This window comes from Peromyscus maniculatus, chromosome X, assembly GCF_049852395.1.
Source record: "Peromyscus maniculatus bairdii isolate BWxNUB_F1_BW_parent chromosome X, HU_Pman_BW_mat_3.1, whole genome shotgun sequence".
NCBI lineage: Eukaryota > Metazoa > Chordata > Mammalia > Rodentia > Cricetidae > Peromyscus > Peromyscus maniculatus.
This window is the reverse complement of record NC_134875.1, coordinates 141955857-141969776: the sequence shown is the minus strand read 5'-3', so window position 1 is coordinate 141969776 and position 13920 is coordinate 141955857. Positions and strand designations below refer to the sequence as shown.

The window sequence follows — 13920 nt, the reverse complement described above, 5'->3', positions numbered from 1 at the left end:
GGTGTGTGCTCTCATGCATACACTCATGTGTGCTAGGCAAAGGTATGTGGCACATGTGCTCAGGTTCCCATGAAGGCCAGAAAAAAGGTTGCTGATCCCATGGAGCTGGAGTCACAGGCAAGTGACATTCATGCTGGCAACCAAACTCAGGTCCTCTACAAGAGCAGCAAGCTCTTAACCACTGAGTTATCTCTCTGGCTCCCGATTATCATGATTTTAAACACTAATTATAAATTTCAAAGGTTATATATTTGAGATATCTGCAACTTTATATGATGGACAAATCTCTGATTACTACTGGTGACAATCGCCAATATTACTATTACTGCCAGGGTGAATTACACTTTTTTAAATTTTTTGTTTTTGTTTTTTCAAGACAGGGTTTCTCTGTGTAGCTTTGCGCCTTTCCTGGAACTTGCTTTGGAGACCAGGCTGGCCTCGAACTCACAGAGATCCGCCTGCCTCTGCCTCCCTAGTGCTGGGATTAAAGGCGAGCGCCACCACCGCCCGGCTTTAATTGTTTTTTGAAAACAGGATTTCTCTGTGTAGCCCTAGCTGTCCTGGAACTCACTCTGTAGTCCAGACTGGTCTCAAACTCAGAGATCCACCTGTCTGCCTACATTCTTGATTGAAAACAAGCTAAATGTTGCTAAACAGGGAGGGAAAGCAAAGATGTAAATTAATTCCCATCCAAGTCATTCCTCCCTGACCCCCAACCCTACCCCCAGACTCTCCTGGAGGATCTGTGCTACCCAAATTAAAAAACTTGCTCATAGAAGGAGCCTGCCCGTTCTTCCCTCCTTCTTAAACAGCTTTCCTTCAGAAGACAGAGGGCTGGGGTTTATTCTGGGTAATTGCTGCTCAATTTCAGGCCAGTAAGTGTGCCTCTTTTGGAAGGCAGCTATGCTCACCACTGTACCACCAACGCCTCACCAAGTTGGCCTCTTTAGGCCACAGCTTATTCTACTTGAACACTGACTGACTACTTATACACCTAATTAAAAATTACATAAACTGCAGGGTATAGTGGCTCACACCTTTAATCCCAGGCAGAGGCAGGCCTGGTTTATGTGGCGAGTTCTAGGTCAGCCAGGGCTACAAAGTAGGATTACCTTTTTTTTTCTCCATGGATGGCACTAGGAACAGTGCTTACCTGGAATGAGAGACACCTGGCTCAGAAACTCCTACAAGTGGGTGTGGAGCTATAGGAAACGGGGAGCAGAGTCCTAGTGTCTCTTAGCAAAGCGGTGTGAGGGCAAAGTGGCTACAGAAAGAAAGAAGACGTCAGGAAAGTAGGAAGTCTATTCAGTGACTTGTGCTTAGCCTGGTTTCGGGTTTCCGGCATGTTCACACGCGACCCCCGGAAGACCAGTCGAATGGAATGAGGGGTGATCCTTTCCTGGCCAGGGTTGTTAACGGAAGGGCTTGGCTCATAAGCCAATCACACCTTCGAGAGGGTGGAGTTTTCATCGGTGCTTCCATCTCTAGCCAATCTGAGGGAAGGCAAAAGGGCACTCCTCCAATGGGAGCTGAGGAGCCCGCGGTAGTGATGGAGCCCCGCTATCCTGCCATCGCTCCGCCGATCGTCGCGTGAAGCGTCCGTGTGTCTGCGAGATCTTGCTTGGGCCAGGTATCCATTCTCCTGCGGCAGCTGTAGAACCTACGGAGGCTAGAGGTATCCCGCGACAAGCAGTAAAGATGGGGTGGTGGGTAAAAGAGCGGTGGGAGGGAGAAAGAACAGCCCAGAACGCATGTGGGGAGGGACCTGGCGGGCTTTTACCTGGGCGGCCTTTCAACTCTAGGTCCGTGGGTGGTGGAGGATCATTTGCGTAGCAAAAAAAGGGAAGGCGAGTGCTCCTGCAGCCCCTCCAGACGGCACCCAGGTGAGTACCCTTGAACCCACCACCCGTGCCCACCCTCTGTGGACCTCCCTATCCCAGCCTCTGGGGAAAAGATTCCATGCAGGTTTGCTGCTCACGTGATTGTCTGTGTTCCAGTCTCGACTCCATATCTGCCTCTACCCAACATTTTCTCTCTCTCTCTACCCAACATTTTCTCTCTCTCTCTCTCTCTCTCTCTCTCTCTCTCTCTCTCTCTCTCTCTCTCTCTCTCTCTCTCTCTCTCTCTCTCTCTCTCTCTGTCAATCGACATACTAAGACATCACAGATTCAGGACGCCTAATCCTGACCTGACCACTTAAAACCAGCTATGAAACTTTGAACTATTCACTTTACTCATCTGGGCCTCAGTTTCATCATCGGTCAAATGGAGGTCTGTCTCTGCCTGAGCCAATGCACATGCTTGGTCCCTAGAAGTTTTTTCAATAAATAACGATGATCGTGATTGAAAAGAATATTAATTCTCTAAGTCTGACTTTTTTATCACTTGCCTCTGACCCTTTCCCCCTTGTCTGCCTCTGATCCTCTCTCCTAATGGATCTTTTTGAATGATTCTGTCCTCTCTTATCTTTCCACGCTGAACCTATCTCTTTCCCATCCCTAATGTGGTTATAACCAATGAGAATGGCCCAAGGGTAGGGCACTGGAGCCTGGCCTTGGGCTGCTTCTAAGTCTCATTGGGGAAAGAGCCCTCTTTGTTCCTCAGCCTTCTCTGTTAAACAGGTAGAGATACCAAGGATGGGGAGAAAATAAGATTACAAACTACTTTTTGGTGGTGGTACATGCCTGAATTCACAGCATGCAGGAGGATTGCCACAAGTTCAAGGCCAGCCTGAGCTACATAGTGAGTTCAAAATAAATCTGGGCTACAGTGTAAAACACTGCACCCTATCCCCACCCTATTAAAACACTTTTTAATAGCCCTTATGTAATGTTGGTCCCCATAGGCAGTCCAGGGATCTTCTAATTATGTCTCCATGTAGCCCTGAACATCTTTTCTGTCCTCATCCAGGAGTTCTTCTAGATGAAACCTTTGGAAACTCACTGTCAAGTACCACCAGATCCCATCCCCATTCCTATCCTAACTTTTGAACATACCTTTGTCATTCTGACACCCATTGATCCAATAGTCTATTTCTATAATGTATACTTTGAAATACCTCCTTCACTATTTTAAAATGAAGAGCATAGAAAGTAGACTACACGGACAGTCCCTTCAAAGCTAATGTAACGCTTCACTTGTGATATCAGAGAGAAAAATTTATTTTTGTTTGTTGTTTCATGGCAGGGTTTCTCTGTGTAACAGCCCTGGCTGTCCTGGAACTCGCTTTGTAGACCTGGCTGGCCGTGAACTACAGAGACCTGCCTGCCTCTGCCTCCTGAGTGCTGGGATCAAAGGCGTGCACCACCACACTGGGCTGAAGAAAAATTTATAATAAAACAGTATGCACTTCAATACATAAATACTTGGATATGGCTACACTAGAAGAAATAATGAAATAATCTTATATGTAAATACATGCATGTGACCCTTGCATGTGACAGCTACATGTATATTGAGTGGTAACTCAGAAACCACAGGTAGGATACAGTTCTATTTCCCTAAATGATGAGTAATTCTTCATAAAGTTCTAAACAAAAGAATGTGTAAATGTCTCTCATTGTTTATGGTTGTTAAACTTTGAGAAAAAATGAATATAAATGAATCTCCTTGGTCCCTCGCCTCTCTAGCCTTACCTCCTACTACTCTGCTTCCTCCTTCCTCCACTTCACCTACAACGGCCTCCTTAGTGTTACTTGAATGTATTAGGCACACTTATGCCTAGGTGGTTTTCTGTTACAGCTTTCCCTGTCTTCAGAATACTCTTCCCCAAATATCCACAGGTTTCATGCCTTCACTTTCTTTTTTTTGTTTGTTTGTTTGTTTTGGGGGGTTTTGTTTGTTTGTTTGTTTGTTTGTTTGAGACAGGGTTTCTCTGTGTAGCTTTGCACCTTTCCTGGAACTCACTCTGTAGCTCAGGCTGGCCTCGAACTCACAGAGATCCACCTGGCTCTGCCTCTCGAGTGCTGGGATTAAAGGCGAGTGCCACCACCGCCCAGTGCCTTCACTTTCTTCAGGTTTCTATTTAGTTGCTATTTTCTTGTTGAGGTCTACCATGACCATCCTGCTTAAAAACTCATCCTGGTCCCTACACCAACCCAGCTTTGTCGTTCCCATTGCATCCCACCACCTTCTTACGTAGTACAGTTCTGTGTTGCTTAACAATGGATATATTCTGGGAAAAGTATCATTAGGTAATTTTGTCATTGTGCAAAATATAGAGTGCTTACTCAAACTGAGACCTTTGTGACATCACCAAGCAATATGATTTTGTGGGACGGCCATCATTTAAGCAGGCTGACTAAAACGTCATTATACAGTGTGTGACTGTATGTTCTTTACTTCTATTGTGTTTGTAGTTTATTGTCTAACTCTCCACCCAGTTTTAAGCTCTAGAAAAGGGAAAGGATTTTTTTTTTTGTCTTTTTTCCCCTCCTGGTAGGTCTGTAGTACCTAAATCATTACTTGGCACATGATAGACTTTCTTAAATAAATGTTGGTCAAATGGATAAATTATAAATGAATAAGCAGATGTTTTTAAACCTGAATAATGGTTTGGTAGGGCAGTCCAAAGCTGTATGGGCTATGGTACAATTCTTTGCTATGTGGGGCTGTCTTGTGCACTGCAGAATGTTGGGCATCTCCAGTAGATGCCCACTAAGTGTCACTAATGCCCTCCAATGGTACTCCAAAATGCCCCCCAAACACTCTTTGACTTGCACAGTGATCTGCCCCCCCCCAACATTCTTGCCTGCCTTTACAGCCTCCTCATACTCCACTAGTAAGGAGTGGGAGTAGTTAGCCTTGGTTCTGGTTGTCCTTTCCATAGATTTTCTTTCTTTCCTGTTTAACCCTGGTTTTGTTTTGTGATTATTTTCAGTGCTGGAGAGTGAACACATGGTCTCTCACATGCTAGAAAAACACTCCACCACTGCGCTATTTCCAAGCCCTGTTTTCAGAATTTTTTTAGTATTTTTTAGATGTATTCTTTTTTTTATGTGTATGAGTGTTTTGCCTTTATGTATGTGCATGGACCATGTGTGTGCCTGGTGTGGAAAGAGGTCAGAAGAGAGCATCAGTTTCCCGGATCTGGAGTTATGGATGGTTGTGAGTCACCTATATGGTTCTGAGAACTGAACCTAGGTCCTCTGAAGGAGCAACAAGTGCTCTCAACTTCTGAGCCATGTCTCCAGTCCTGTGTTTTTATATTTTTAAAAAAGACTTGTTATGTGTTTTGCCAGCATGTGCATGCAGTGCCCACAGAGGCCAGAAGAGGGCATAGTGTCCTCTGGCACAAGAGTTGACTGGGTGGGTTCCAAGAGCAACAAGTGCTCTTAGCCACTGAGCCGTCTCTCCAGTCTGTGTTTTCAGAATTTTTAAACTTTCAAATTTTTAAACCTTTTTGGAAGAGTTCAAATATATAATTAGTCAAATTACCTAAATGTTGAGAAGTTATATAACTATAGTTTACCTGTCAAAATTAATAGAGAATATTGTCATTTAGGTGCACTTTCTTATCGGGAACAGTTCTTTTAGTCTTTCTTGTCTTTCATTACTTTGATTTTTGTTTTTTAAAACAGGGTTTCTCTGCATAACCCTGGCTGCCCTGGAACTCACTCTGTAGCCCAGGCTGGCCTCAAACTCACAGAGATCCGCCTGCCTCTTGCCTCCTGAGTGCTGGGATTTAAGGCGTGCGCAACCACACTCAGCTGACTTTGATATTTTTGAAGTATCCTGGGCAGTTATTTTATAGCATTCAAGTTTGTGTAAGTTCCATTGTGGTTATATTAGTTTTAAGTTCTGCATTTGGGGCATGAATACCAGAAGAGATGTTATGTGTTCATTATGTTTCATCAGGAGGGACATGATAACATTTTGCCTCGGTATTCATTCTTTTGCTTTGACTACTTGTTCAATGTGTTGCCTGCATCACAATGTTTTGGTCAACGATAAAAGTATGACACTGGTACCATAAGATTAATTATCTAGTGACATCATAGACATTAATATGTATAACTACATTTTGATAAAAATGACCTGACCATAAGTTTCTTAGAATGTGTCTCTATAACTGTACTTATATTGCATTTATTTATCTGTCCATTTATTAATCATATATATGGGTACACACATACCACAGCACATGTGTGGAGGTCAAAGGACAACTTGGGGGAATCACTTCTTTCTCTTCCTTACTCCATGTGTGCTCTGGGGATCAAACTTGGGTTATCAGGAGTTTGGTAAAAATGGCAGCAAGCACATTTGCCTGCTCAGCCCTCTTGCCGGCCCCAAATTTTGTGCGCATGCATGCGTGCGTGCTTGTCCGTGTGTTGGTTGCTAAGGATGGAATCCAGGAATGCTGAGCAATGCCCTAAACCTGTAGTTTTTCCTTCTGTATAATTAATAAGTGATATTAAGATACTCTTTCACATCTTAAACCATCCACTGTCCCTGGGTTGGTTGCAAATATACATAACATAGAACTGCCCCTGCCACTCTTCATTCCTAGAAGAATATGACCACATGAGCTCTCACTTCCCTCCCTCTCTGCCTGATGCTGGGCATCGAATCCAGGGCCTTGCACATGCTGGTCAGAGGCCTTTCTACAATGCTCGTCACTGTCGCCCACTTTTTGAAAATACCCTTCTCATCTAACTGTAGGTGGTTTTAATATTTGTATTAAAAGATGGTCTTTCTCATAGTCTCATCTCTCAGTTCTGTGACCCACCCTTCTATCACCCAGAAGGACAATTTCACATCTTCTCTCTTCTGAAATTTCCATGCTTTGATCCTCATGCTCAGGCTTTCTGCTTACATGAAAATTTCAAGCTCTCAGAATAAAATGTCTATCACTCATGAGGCTGAGACATGAGAAGCATCAGTTCCAGGCAAGACTGGGCTATATAACAAGAACCTGTCTCACAAAGGAGGAGGGAAGGAGGTCCGTAGATTCCCACCATCCTCTTCATATCATGTGAATTCATTTACCTTGCCTTCTCTATTATTATGGATTAATCATTTTTTGCTGTCATTAAAATCTAATCTTTCCACTTCGATTAAAAAAAAGTTCTGCTGGGCGATGGTGGCGCACGCCTTTAATCCCAGCACTTGGGAGGCAGAGCCAGGCGGATCTTTGTGAGTTCGAGGCCAGCCTGGGCTACCAAGTGAGCTCCAGGAAAGGCGCAAAGCTACACAGAGAAACCTTGTCTCAGAAAAAAAAAAAAAAAGTTCCATATTCACTTTGTGTTTTTTTTTCCCAAGACAGGATCTCCCTATATAGTGCTGGCTATCCTGGAACTCAACAGAGATCCATCTCTGTACCTCCCAAGTGCTGGGATTAAAGGTGTGTGCCACTAAGCCCAGTGAAAGCCCCTTGTCCTCTTGAAGACTTCGCTTCGCCAGTTCTCTCTTCTCTATAAAACAAGTTATCATCAACACCCAAATATTATATCATTGCTTCCCATTTTTCTGTCTCATATTTCTGGTGCTGGGAATTGAACCGTCTCACATGCTAAGCACACACTTTACCACTAAGCTACACCCCTGCCCACTCCCATCTTTTTTCTTACAATTTGTTGAGATATATTTTACATACCATACAACGTACCCCTTTCAGGGGTATTCAGTGGTTGTAGTATATTAGTGATGATATGCAGCCATCACCATGATCAGTTTTGAACCCTTTTATCCTTATCTCATGCTAAAGATGCTTCATACTTAGTAGTAGTCACTTCCCAGTATTTTCCTCCCTATTCCCCAGTCCTAGGCAAGCACTAGTACACTTTTACTCTCTGTCTATAGAAATAATTATTTTATTTTTTTAATTATTTTTTATTTTTATGTGCATTGGTGTTTGGCTTACATGTTTGTCTGTGTGAGGGAGTCAGATTCACTGGAACTTGCTTTGGAGTTTGACTTCTTCTCATCTTTCTAAGATCCTGAGATGTATCATTAAATAATATATTTGACATCTCTCTGATTTATAGCACTCATAGCTGTACACTTCCCTCTTAGAACTTTTTCTATATCCTAGTGGTAAGTTACATTGGTTCCTAAGAAGAATGTGTGTTCTGCATATATTGAATAGACTATTTCTTGTTAGGTCCATTTGATCTGTGGTTAATTTAGTCCTGAAGTTTGTTGGTTGATTTTTAGTTTGGATGGCTTAGCTAAAAATGAAAGTGAGTAATGATGTCACCCACTATTATTATATCAGGACCTGTCTGACCTTTATGCCCATCAGTGTTTGTTTTATGAAATTGAGAAAGAACCCCAACATTATATGTTAATATATTTACCATTATTACATCTTTGTGGTGGTTTGAATGAGAATGGCCCCCATAGGCTCATGTTTAAATGCTGGGTCCCAAGTTAGTGGAAGTGTTTGGGAAGGATCAGTATGTATGGCCTTGTTGGAGGCTTTGAGGTTTCAAAAGCCCACATCAGGCCCAGTCTGTCTCTCTCTGCCTGCTGCCTGTGAATCAGGCTGTAAAGCTCTCAGCTACTGCTCCCACAATGCTGATAATGGACTGAACCTCTGAACCTGTAAGCCAGCCCCCAGTTAAATGCTTTCTTTTATAAGAGTTGCCATGGTCATGGTGTCTTTTCACAGCAATAGAACAGTGACCAAGACAGTCTTCTTGTTGAATTGTTCCTTTTATTAATATGCAGTGGCCTTCTTTATTTTTCTGACTAATTTTGATTTGAGATCGACTTTATCAAAGTTAGAATAGCTATGCCAACATTTTTCAGCTTCCATTTGCTTTACAAATTGACTTTCTTGCTTTGGCTCTCAGTCTGCGAATGTCTTTGCCAATGACACCAGATACTTGGATCTTGGGGTTGGGGAGGTGGTTTTGGTTTTCTGTTTTATTTTGTTTTTAATTCAGTGAGCTAATTTTCTGCTTTTAATTGGAAAACTGAGATAATTTCTATTTAAGGTTATTTTCTAATTCTTATCATTTTGTTGTTGTTGTTTTCTTCTGGCTGCTTGGATTATTCTTTGTTCTTTTCTGTTTTCCTGGTTGTTGTTATTAGGGGCTTCCTAGTTCTGTGTTGGATGGACATAGGATTCTTTTCTAGTTCTTTGTTCTCATGAAATTTATTCTCTACTGTGCTTTCCTCGTTGGCTGCATTTCTTCCTCCTCTGTGTTTAAGATTTTTTTTTTTTTTTTTTTTTTTTTTGGTTTTGGTTTTTCGAGACAGGGTTTCTCTGTGTAGCTTTGCGCCTTTCCTGGAACTCGCTTTGGAGACCAGGCTGGCCTCGAACTCACAGAGATCCACCTGCCTCTGCCTCCCGAGTGTTGGGATTAAAGGCGTGCGCCTTAAGATTCTTTTATCATCTTCTGCAAGTTCTGGTACAGGGGTTATGAATTGCTTTCGTTTGTTTTTGTATTGAAACAACCTCCTTTCTGTTTCAATTTTAACAGATAACTTTGATGGATTGGCAGGTACTTAGTCTCACAGACTGAAATGCATACACTATTCTATACTCCCCTGGCTTTTAGAGTCGATAAGTGGTTTGATGTTATTCTAATGTATTTCCATTTGTGAGTGAGTTGAGTTTGAGTTTTCTCTTAATAGCTCTATTGTTTTGTATTTTTCACTTTTTTTTTTTTTTGAGAACAGGTTCTCATTGTAACACAGGCCATCCTTGAACTCACTATGTAGCCAAGGCTATCCCGGAACACCTGAACCTACTATATCAGCTTCCCAATTATTGGGCTTACAGAAGTGAGCCACAACATTCACATCTAATTTTCTTTGGGAAGGGCTTGGTCATATTAGACAGGACTTTTACGGGCTGGGAAGCTGGCTCGAAGGATGTAGGCACTTGTTGTCTGCCTGATGGCCTGAGTTCACTCTCACAACATCTGACCTCCACGTGTGCAAACACACACTAAGTATAACATTTTCAAAAATTAAAGATTTTTTTTTAATATGCCACTGGATTTGGCTAGCTGACGATATGTTGTATTTTCTGCATTTGTTCACAGGCTCTATGTACAGTTTTCTCATGTTGGCTTTATCACATTTTAGTTTCAGAGGCATTTTTTTTCCCTTTAGGATGACTTGGCAACTGTTTCCTCTTCCTTAAGTTTTGCAAAAGGTTTGTGTACAATTGTGTGATAGTTAATATCAATTGTCGACTTGACAGGACCTAGAATCCCCTGGGAGACAAGCCTCTGCGCATGCCTGTGAGAGCTCATCTAGACTGGGTTAACTGAGGTAGGAGGGCCCACCCTGGGGATATGGGCAGTGCCATCCCATGCACTGGGATCTAGGACGGAATGAAAAAGAGAGCATGAACTCAACGCAAGCGTTCGCTACTCTCTAGTACTCCTTAATGCAATTATTTTTAGACAGAATAAAAAAATCACAAACAAAATACTTTGCTTCATAAAATCTGTGTAGTTGTCTTCAAGTTAATATTTAACCCTTTAATCCCAACATGAATTAGTGTTTCTTGTAAATCTGGTAGCAACGAGTTTTTTGTTTTGTTTATCTTAATTTTTTTCACTTTCATAGGACAGTAATGCTAGCTATAGAATTCTAAGTTGACGGTATTTTTCTTTTAACATTTTGAAGTTGCCAGCATACCATCTTCTGGCCTTGTGGTTTTTGAGAGGCAATTGTTAGTAAGTCATTTTCATTTTTTATTTTGTTAGAAAAATATCACTTAGTCAAGACTTACTACAAGACCTAAAAAACTTTCAGACTAGGGGTGGGAGGAGGGAGGACAGGGGAATCAGTGGCTGATATGTAAAATTAAATTAATTATAAATTTTTTTTAAAAAAATTTAAAAAAGAAGGAAAAAACTTTCAGACTAATCAACATGATAAAAAAAAGGATAGGAGATAAGCTTTTTTAAAAAATGTTTATTCTTCTCTCATATAATAAATACATCCCGATCAGTTTCCCCTCCCTCCCCTCCTCCCAGCCCACTCCCAAACTCGCTGCTTCCAGATCCACTCCTGGATATGTTTCATATGTAGTTGGTACTTGTATGAAAATTTTGAAAAGACAGTAGAATTGCTATAATTAACATAATAGATTAAGTAATATAAACAGCACACTTAATAGAGTGTAAAGTGGCAGCAAACTATCAAAGAACTACACACTAAATGAAAATAATTGGCAACAAGCTGCTCACAAGAAACAAACACAGATCCGTTTGTGTGCTTTCTAGGTTTGCTTTTAACTTTGTCATAAAGCCACTGATCTTGAGGCTTTTTTCAAGTTTGAGGTTTCTAACATTAAGGGGTTGGGGATTTAGCTCAGTGGTAGAGCGCTTGCCTAGCAAGCGCTCGGCCCTGAGTTCGATCCTCAGCTCTGAAAAAAAAAAAAAAGGAGGTTTCTAACATTAATAATGTTTTCAGGACTAGGGATGCAGGTCAGGGGTGAAGTGATAGAGCACTTGCCTGGCAGTCATAAGCTACCGGTTCTGTCCCAAGCACTGCAAAAAGGTCCCCATATAGATCTTTGAAATTACCTTCTACCTGAAAAATAAGAAAATAAGGCTTAGTGGGTAAAGACAATTGCCCTGCGTAACCTGAGTCTGTTTGATTCCTAGAACCTACATAAAGATGGAAGGCAAAAAGGACTGAATAGAGCTGTCCTCTGACCTCCACATGCGCGCGCACACACACACACACACACACAGATTTAAAAATGACCTTCTACATACTTCAGCTTCTCCCTCCCCCTGCCCCTCTAACAACACATCTGTTGCTGGAATGAACAGTGATGTGGGGTGCTAACTAGTGGGGAGACAAAGCAAACCCTTAAATTTCTAAAATGTCGAGTTTCAGCCAATAGAAGTGAGAGGATTTAAGTGACCAGACGTTACAGTTTGTAGTGGGAAAATGAAAGCTGAAGATTATTTAACTAAAACTTCATACCTTCCTCTCAAGCAACAAGTATTCTCAAGACTAGCACTAAGTTATAGTTAATTCACTCTGCATACACAGCTACAGCCGCCTAGATTTCCTCTGAAACAAACAACCCCATAAATAGTACCTTTGGTTTCACATTCAATTTGTTATTAGTTTCCTTGCTGGGCAGTGGTGGCGCACGCCTTTAATCCCAGCACTCGGGAGGCAGAGGCAGGCGGATCTCTGAGTTCGAGGCCAGCCTGGTCTACAGAGTGAGTTCCAGGAAAGGCACCAAAACGACACAGAGGAATTCGGTCTCAAAAAACAGAGACGGGGCTAGAGAGATGGCTCAGAGGTTAAGAGCACCGACTGCTCTTCCAGAGGTCCTGAGTTCAATTCCCAGCAATGACAGTGTAGCCCACAACCACTTGTAATGAGATCTGGTGCCCTCTTCTGGCCTGCAGGGACACATGAGGCAGAATATTGTATACATAATAAATAAATAAGTCTTTAAAAAAAGGAAAAAAAACAAAACAAAACAAAAATAGTTTCCTTAAGAGGAGAAACAAATCTTTGCCACATTTCAGGATTCTTTGCGAGTGCTGGGGACTGCAGCCAGGTCTTCTGCAAGAGCATTAAACACTTAAGACCCCCAGCCATCTCTCCAGCCCCATGATGTTTTATTGATCTTCTGTCTGGCAATAGTTTTCAAAGTCTAATTAACTTAAATAATAGAACTACCCCTGCTGATTCAGTTTCCATCTTTTCACTTTCAGTCTGTATGTGTCTTAAAGATTGAGTATCGCCGGTGGCGGTGGTGGCACACGCCTTTAATCCCAGCACTCGGGAGGCAGAGCCAGGCGGATCTCTGTGAGTTCAAGGCCATATTATTTCATTCTCACTACATCTCAAGTTTTTGATGTCACAGCATACATTTTTTTGTATCGCATGCTTGTTAAATTGTTGCACTATTTTTTTTAGTATTTTGTCTCTTAATAGTCTCGAAAAACCAAAAAAAAAAAAAAAAGATTGAGTATCTTTATTAGCAGTGCTATTTGGGTATAGTTTGTTTTAATCCATTTAGCCTTTGAATTGGAAACTTTTTTTGGTTTTTCAAGACAGGGTTTCTCTGTGCAGCTTTGCCCCTTTCCTGGAACTAACTCGGTAGCCCAGGCTGGTCTTGAACTCACAGAGATCCACCTGCCTCTGCTTCCCGAGTGCTGGGATTAAAGGCATTAAAGGCGTGCGCCACCACCACCGCCCGGCTTTGAATTGGAAACTTTAATCTACTTAAATTCAAGTTAATTATAAGAGGCTATTTTTTGTAGCTCCAGTTTCTTTTAATTTTAGAATTTATTCTTCTCTCATATATTACATCCTCACTGCAGTTTCCCCTCCCTCATTCCCTCTTCACATCCCCCCCATCCACTCCTCCTCCTCTGTTTCTCTTCAGAAAAGGGTGAGCCTCCCAGGGATATCAGCCAGCCATGGTATATCAAGTTGCAGTGAGACTAGGCACCTCTCCTCTTATTAAAGCTGGACAAGGCTGGTGGTGGTGCACGCCTTTAATCCCAGCACTGGGAGGCAGAGCCAGGCGGATCTCTGTGAGTTCGAGGCCAGCCTGGTCTACCAAGTGAGTTCCAGGAAAGGGGCAAAGCTACACAGGGAAACCCTGTCTCAAAAAACCAAAAAAAAAAAAAAAAAGCTGGACAAGGCAAACCTAGTAGGAGGAAAGAGTCCCAAAAGCAGACAACAGAGTCAGAGACAGCCCCTGCTCCCACTGTTAGGGGTCCCACAAGAAGACCAAGCTACACAGCTGTAGCATATATGTAGGGAGCCTAGGTCAGTCCCACATAGGCTCCCTGACTGTCGGTTTAGTCTCTGTGAGCCCCTATGAGTCCAAGTTAGTTGATTTTGTGGGTTTTCTCTTTCTCTTCTTTTTTTTTCCAGATTGATTTATTATATATATAGTGTTCCTCCTGCATGTATGCCTGCAGGCCAGAAGAGGGCACCAGATCTCATTCTAGATGGTTGTGAGCCACCATG

General features: G+C 42.1%; 1 protein-coding gene across 2 annotated transcripts in view; it reads left to right on the top strand.

Moving 5' to 3' along the window:
- Positions 1-1505: 1505 nt before the first annotated feature.
- Positions 1506-13920, top strand: part of LOC107399569 (KANTR integral membrane protein) — a 36076-nt gene continuing 23661 nt past the window's right edge. The window contains exons 1-2 of one of the 2 annotated variants that reach the window (XR_006068040.2): positions 1506-1675; positions 1803-1883. The gene's annotated coding sequence lies outside the window, so the exon portion shown is untranslated. The remainder of the gene's footprint in view (positions 1676-1802; positions 1884-13920) is intronic. The other variant, XM_076562853.1, reaches the window with a different exon arrangement.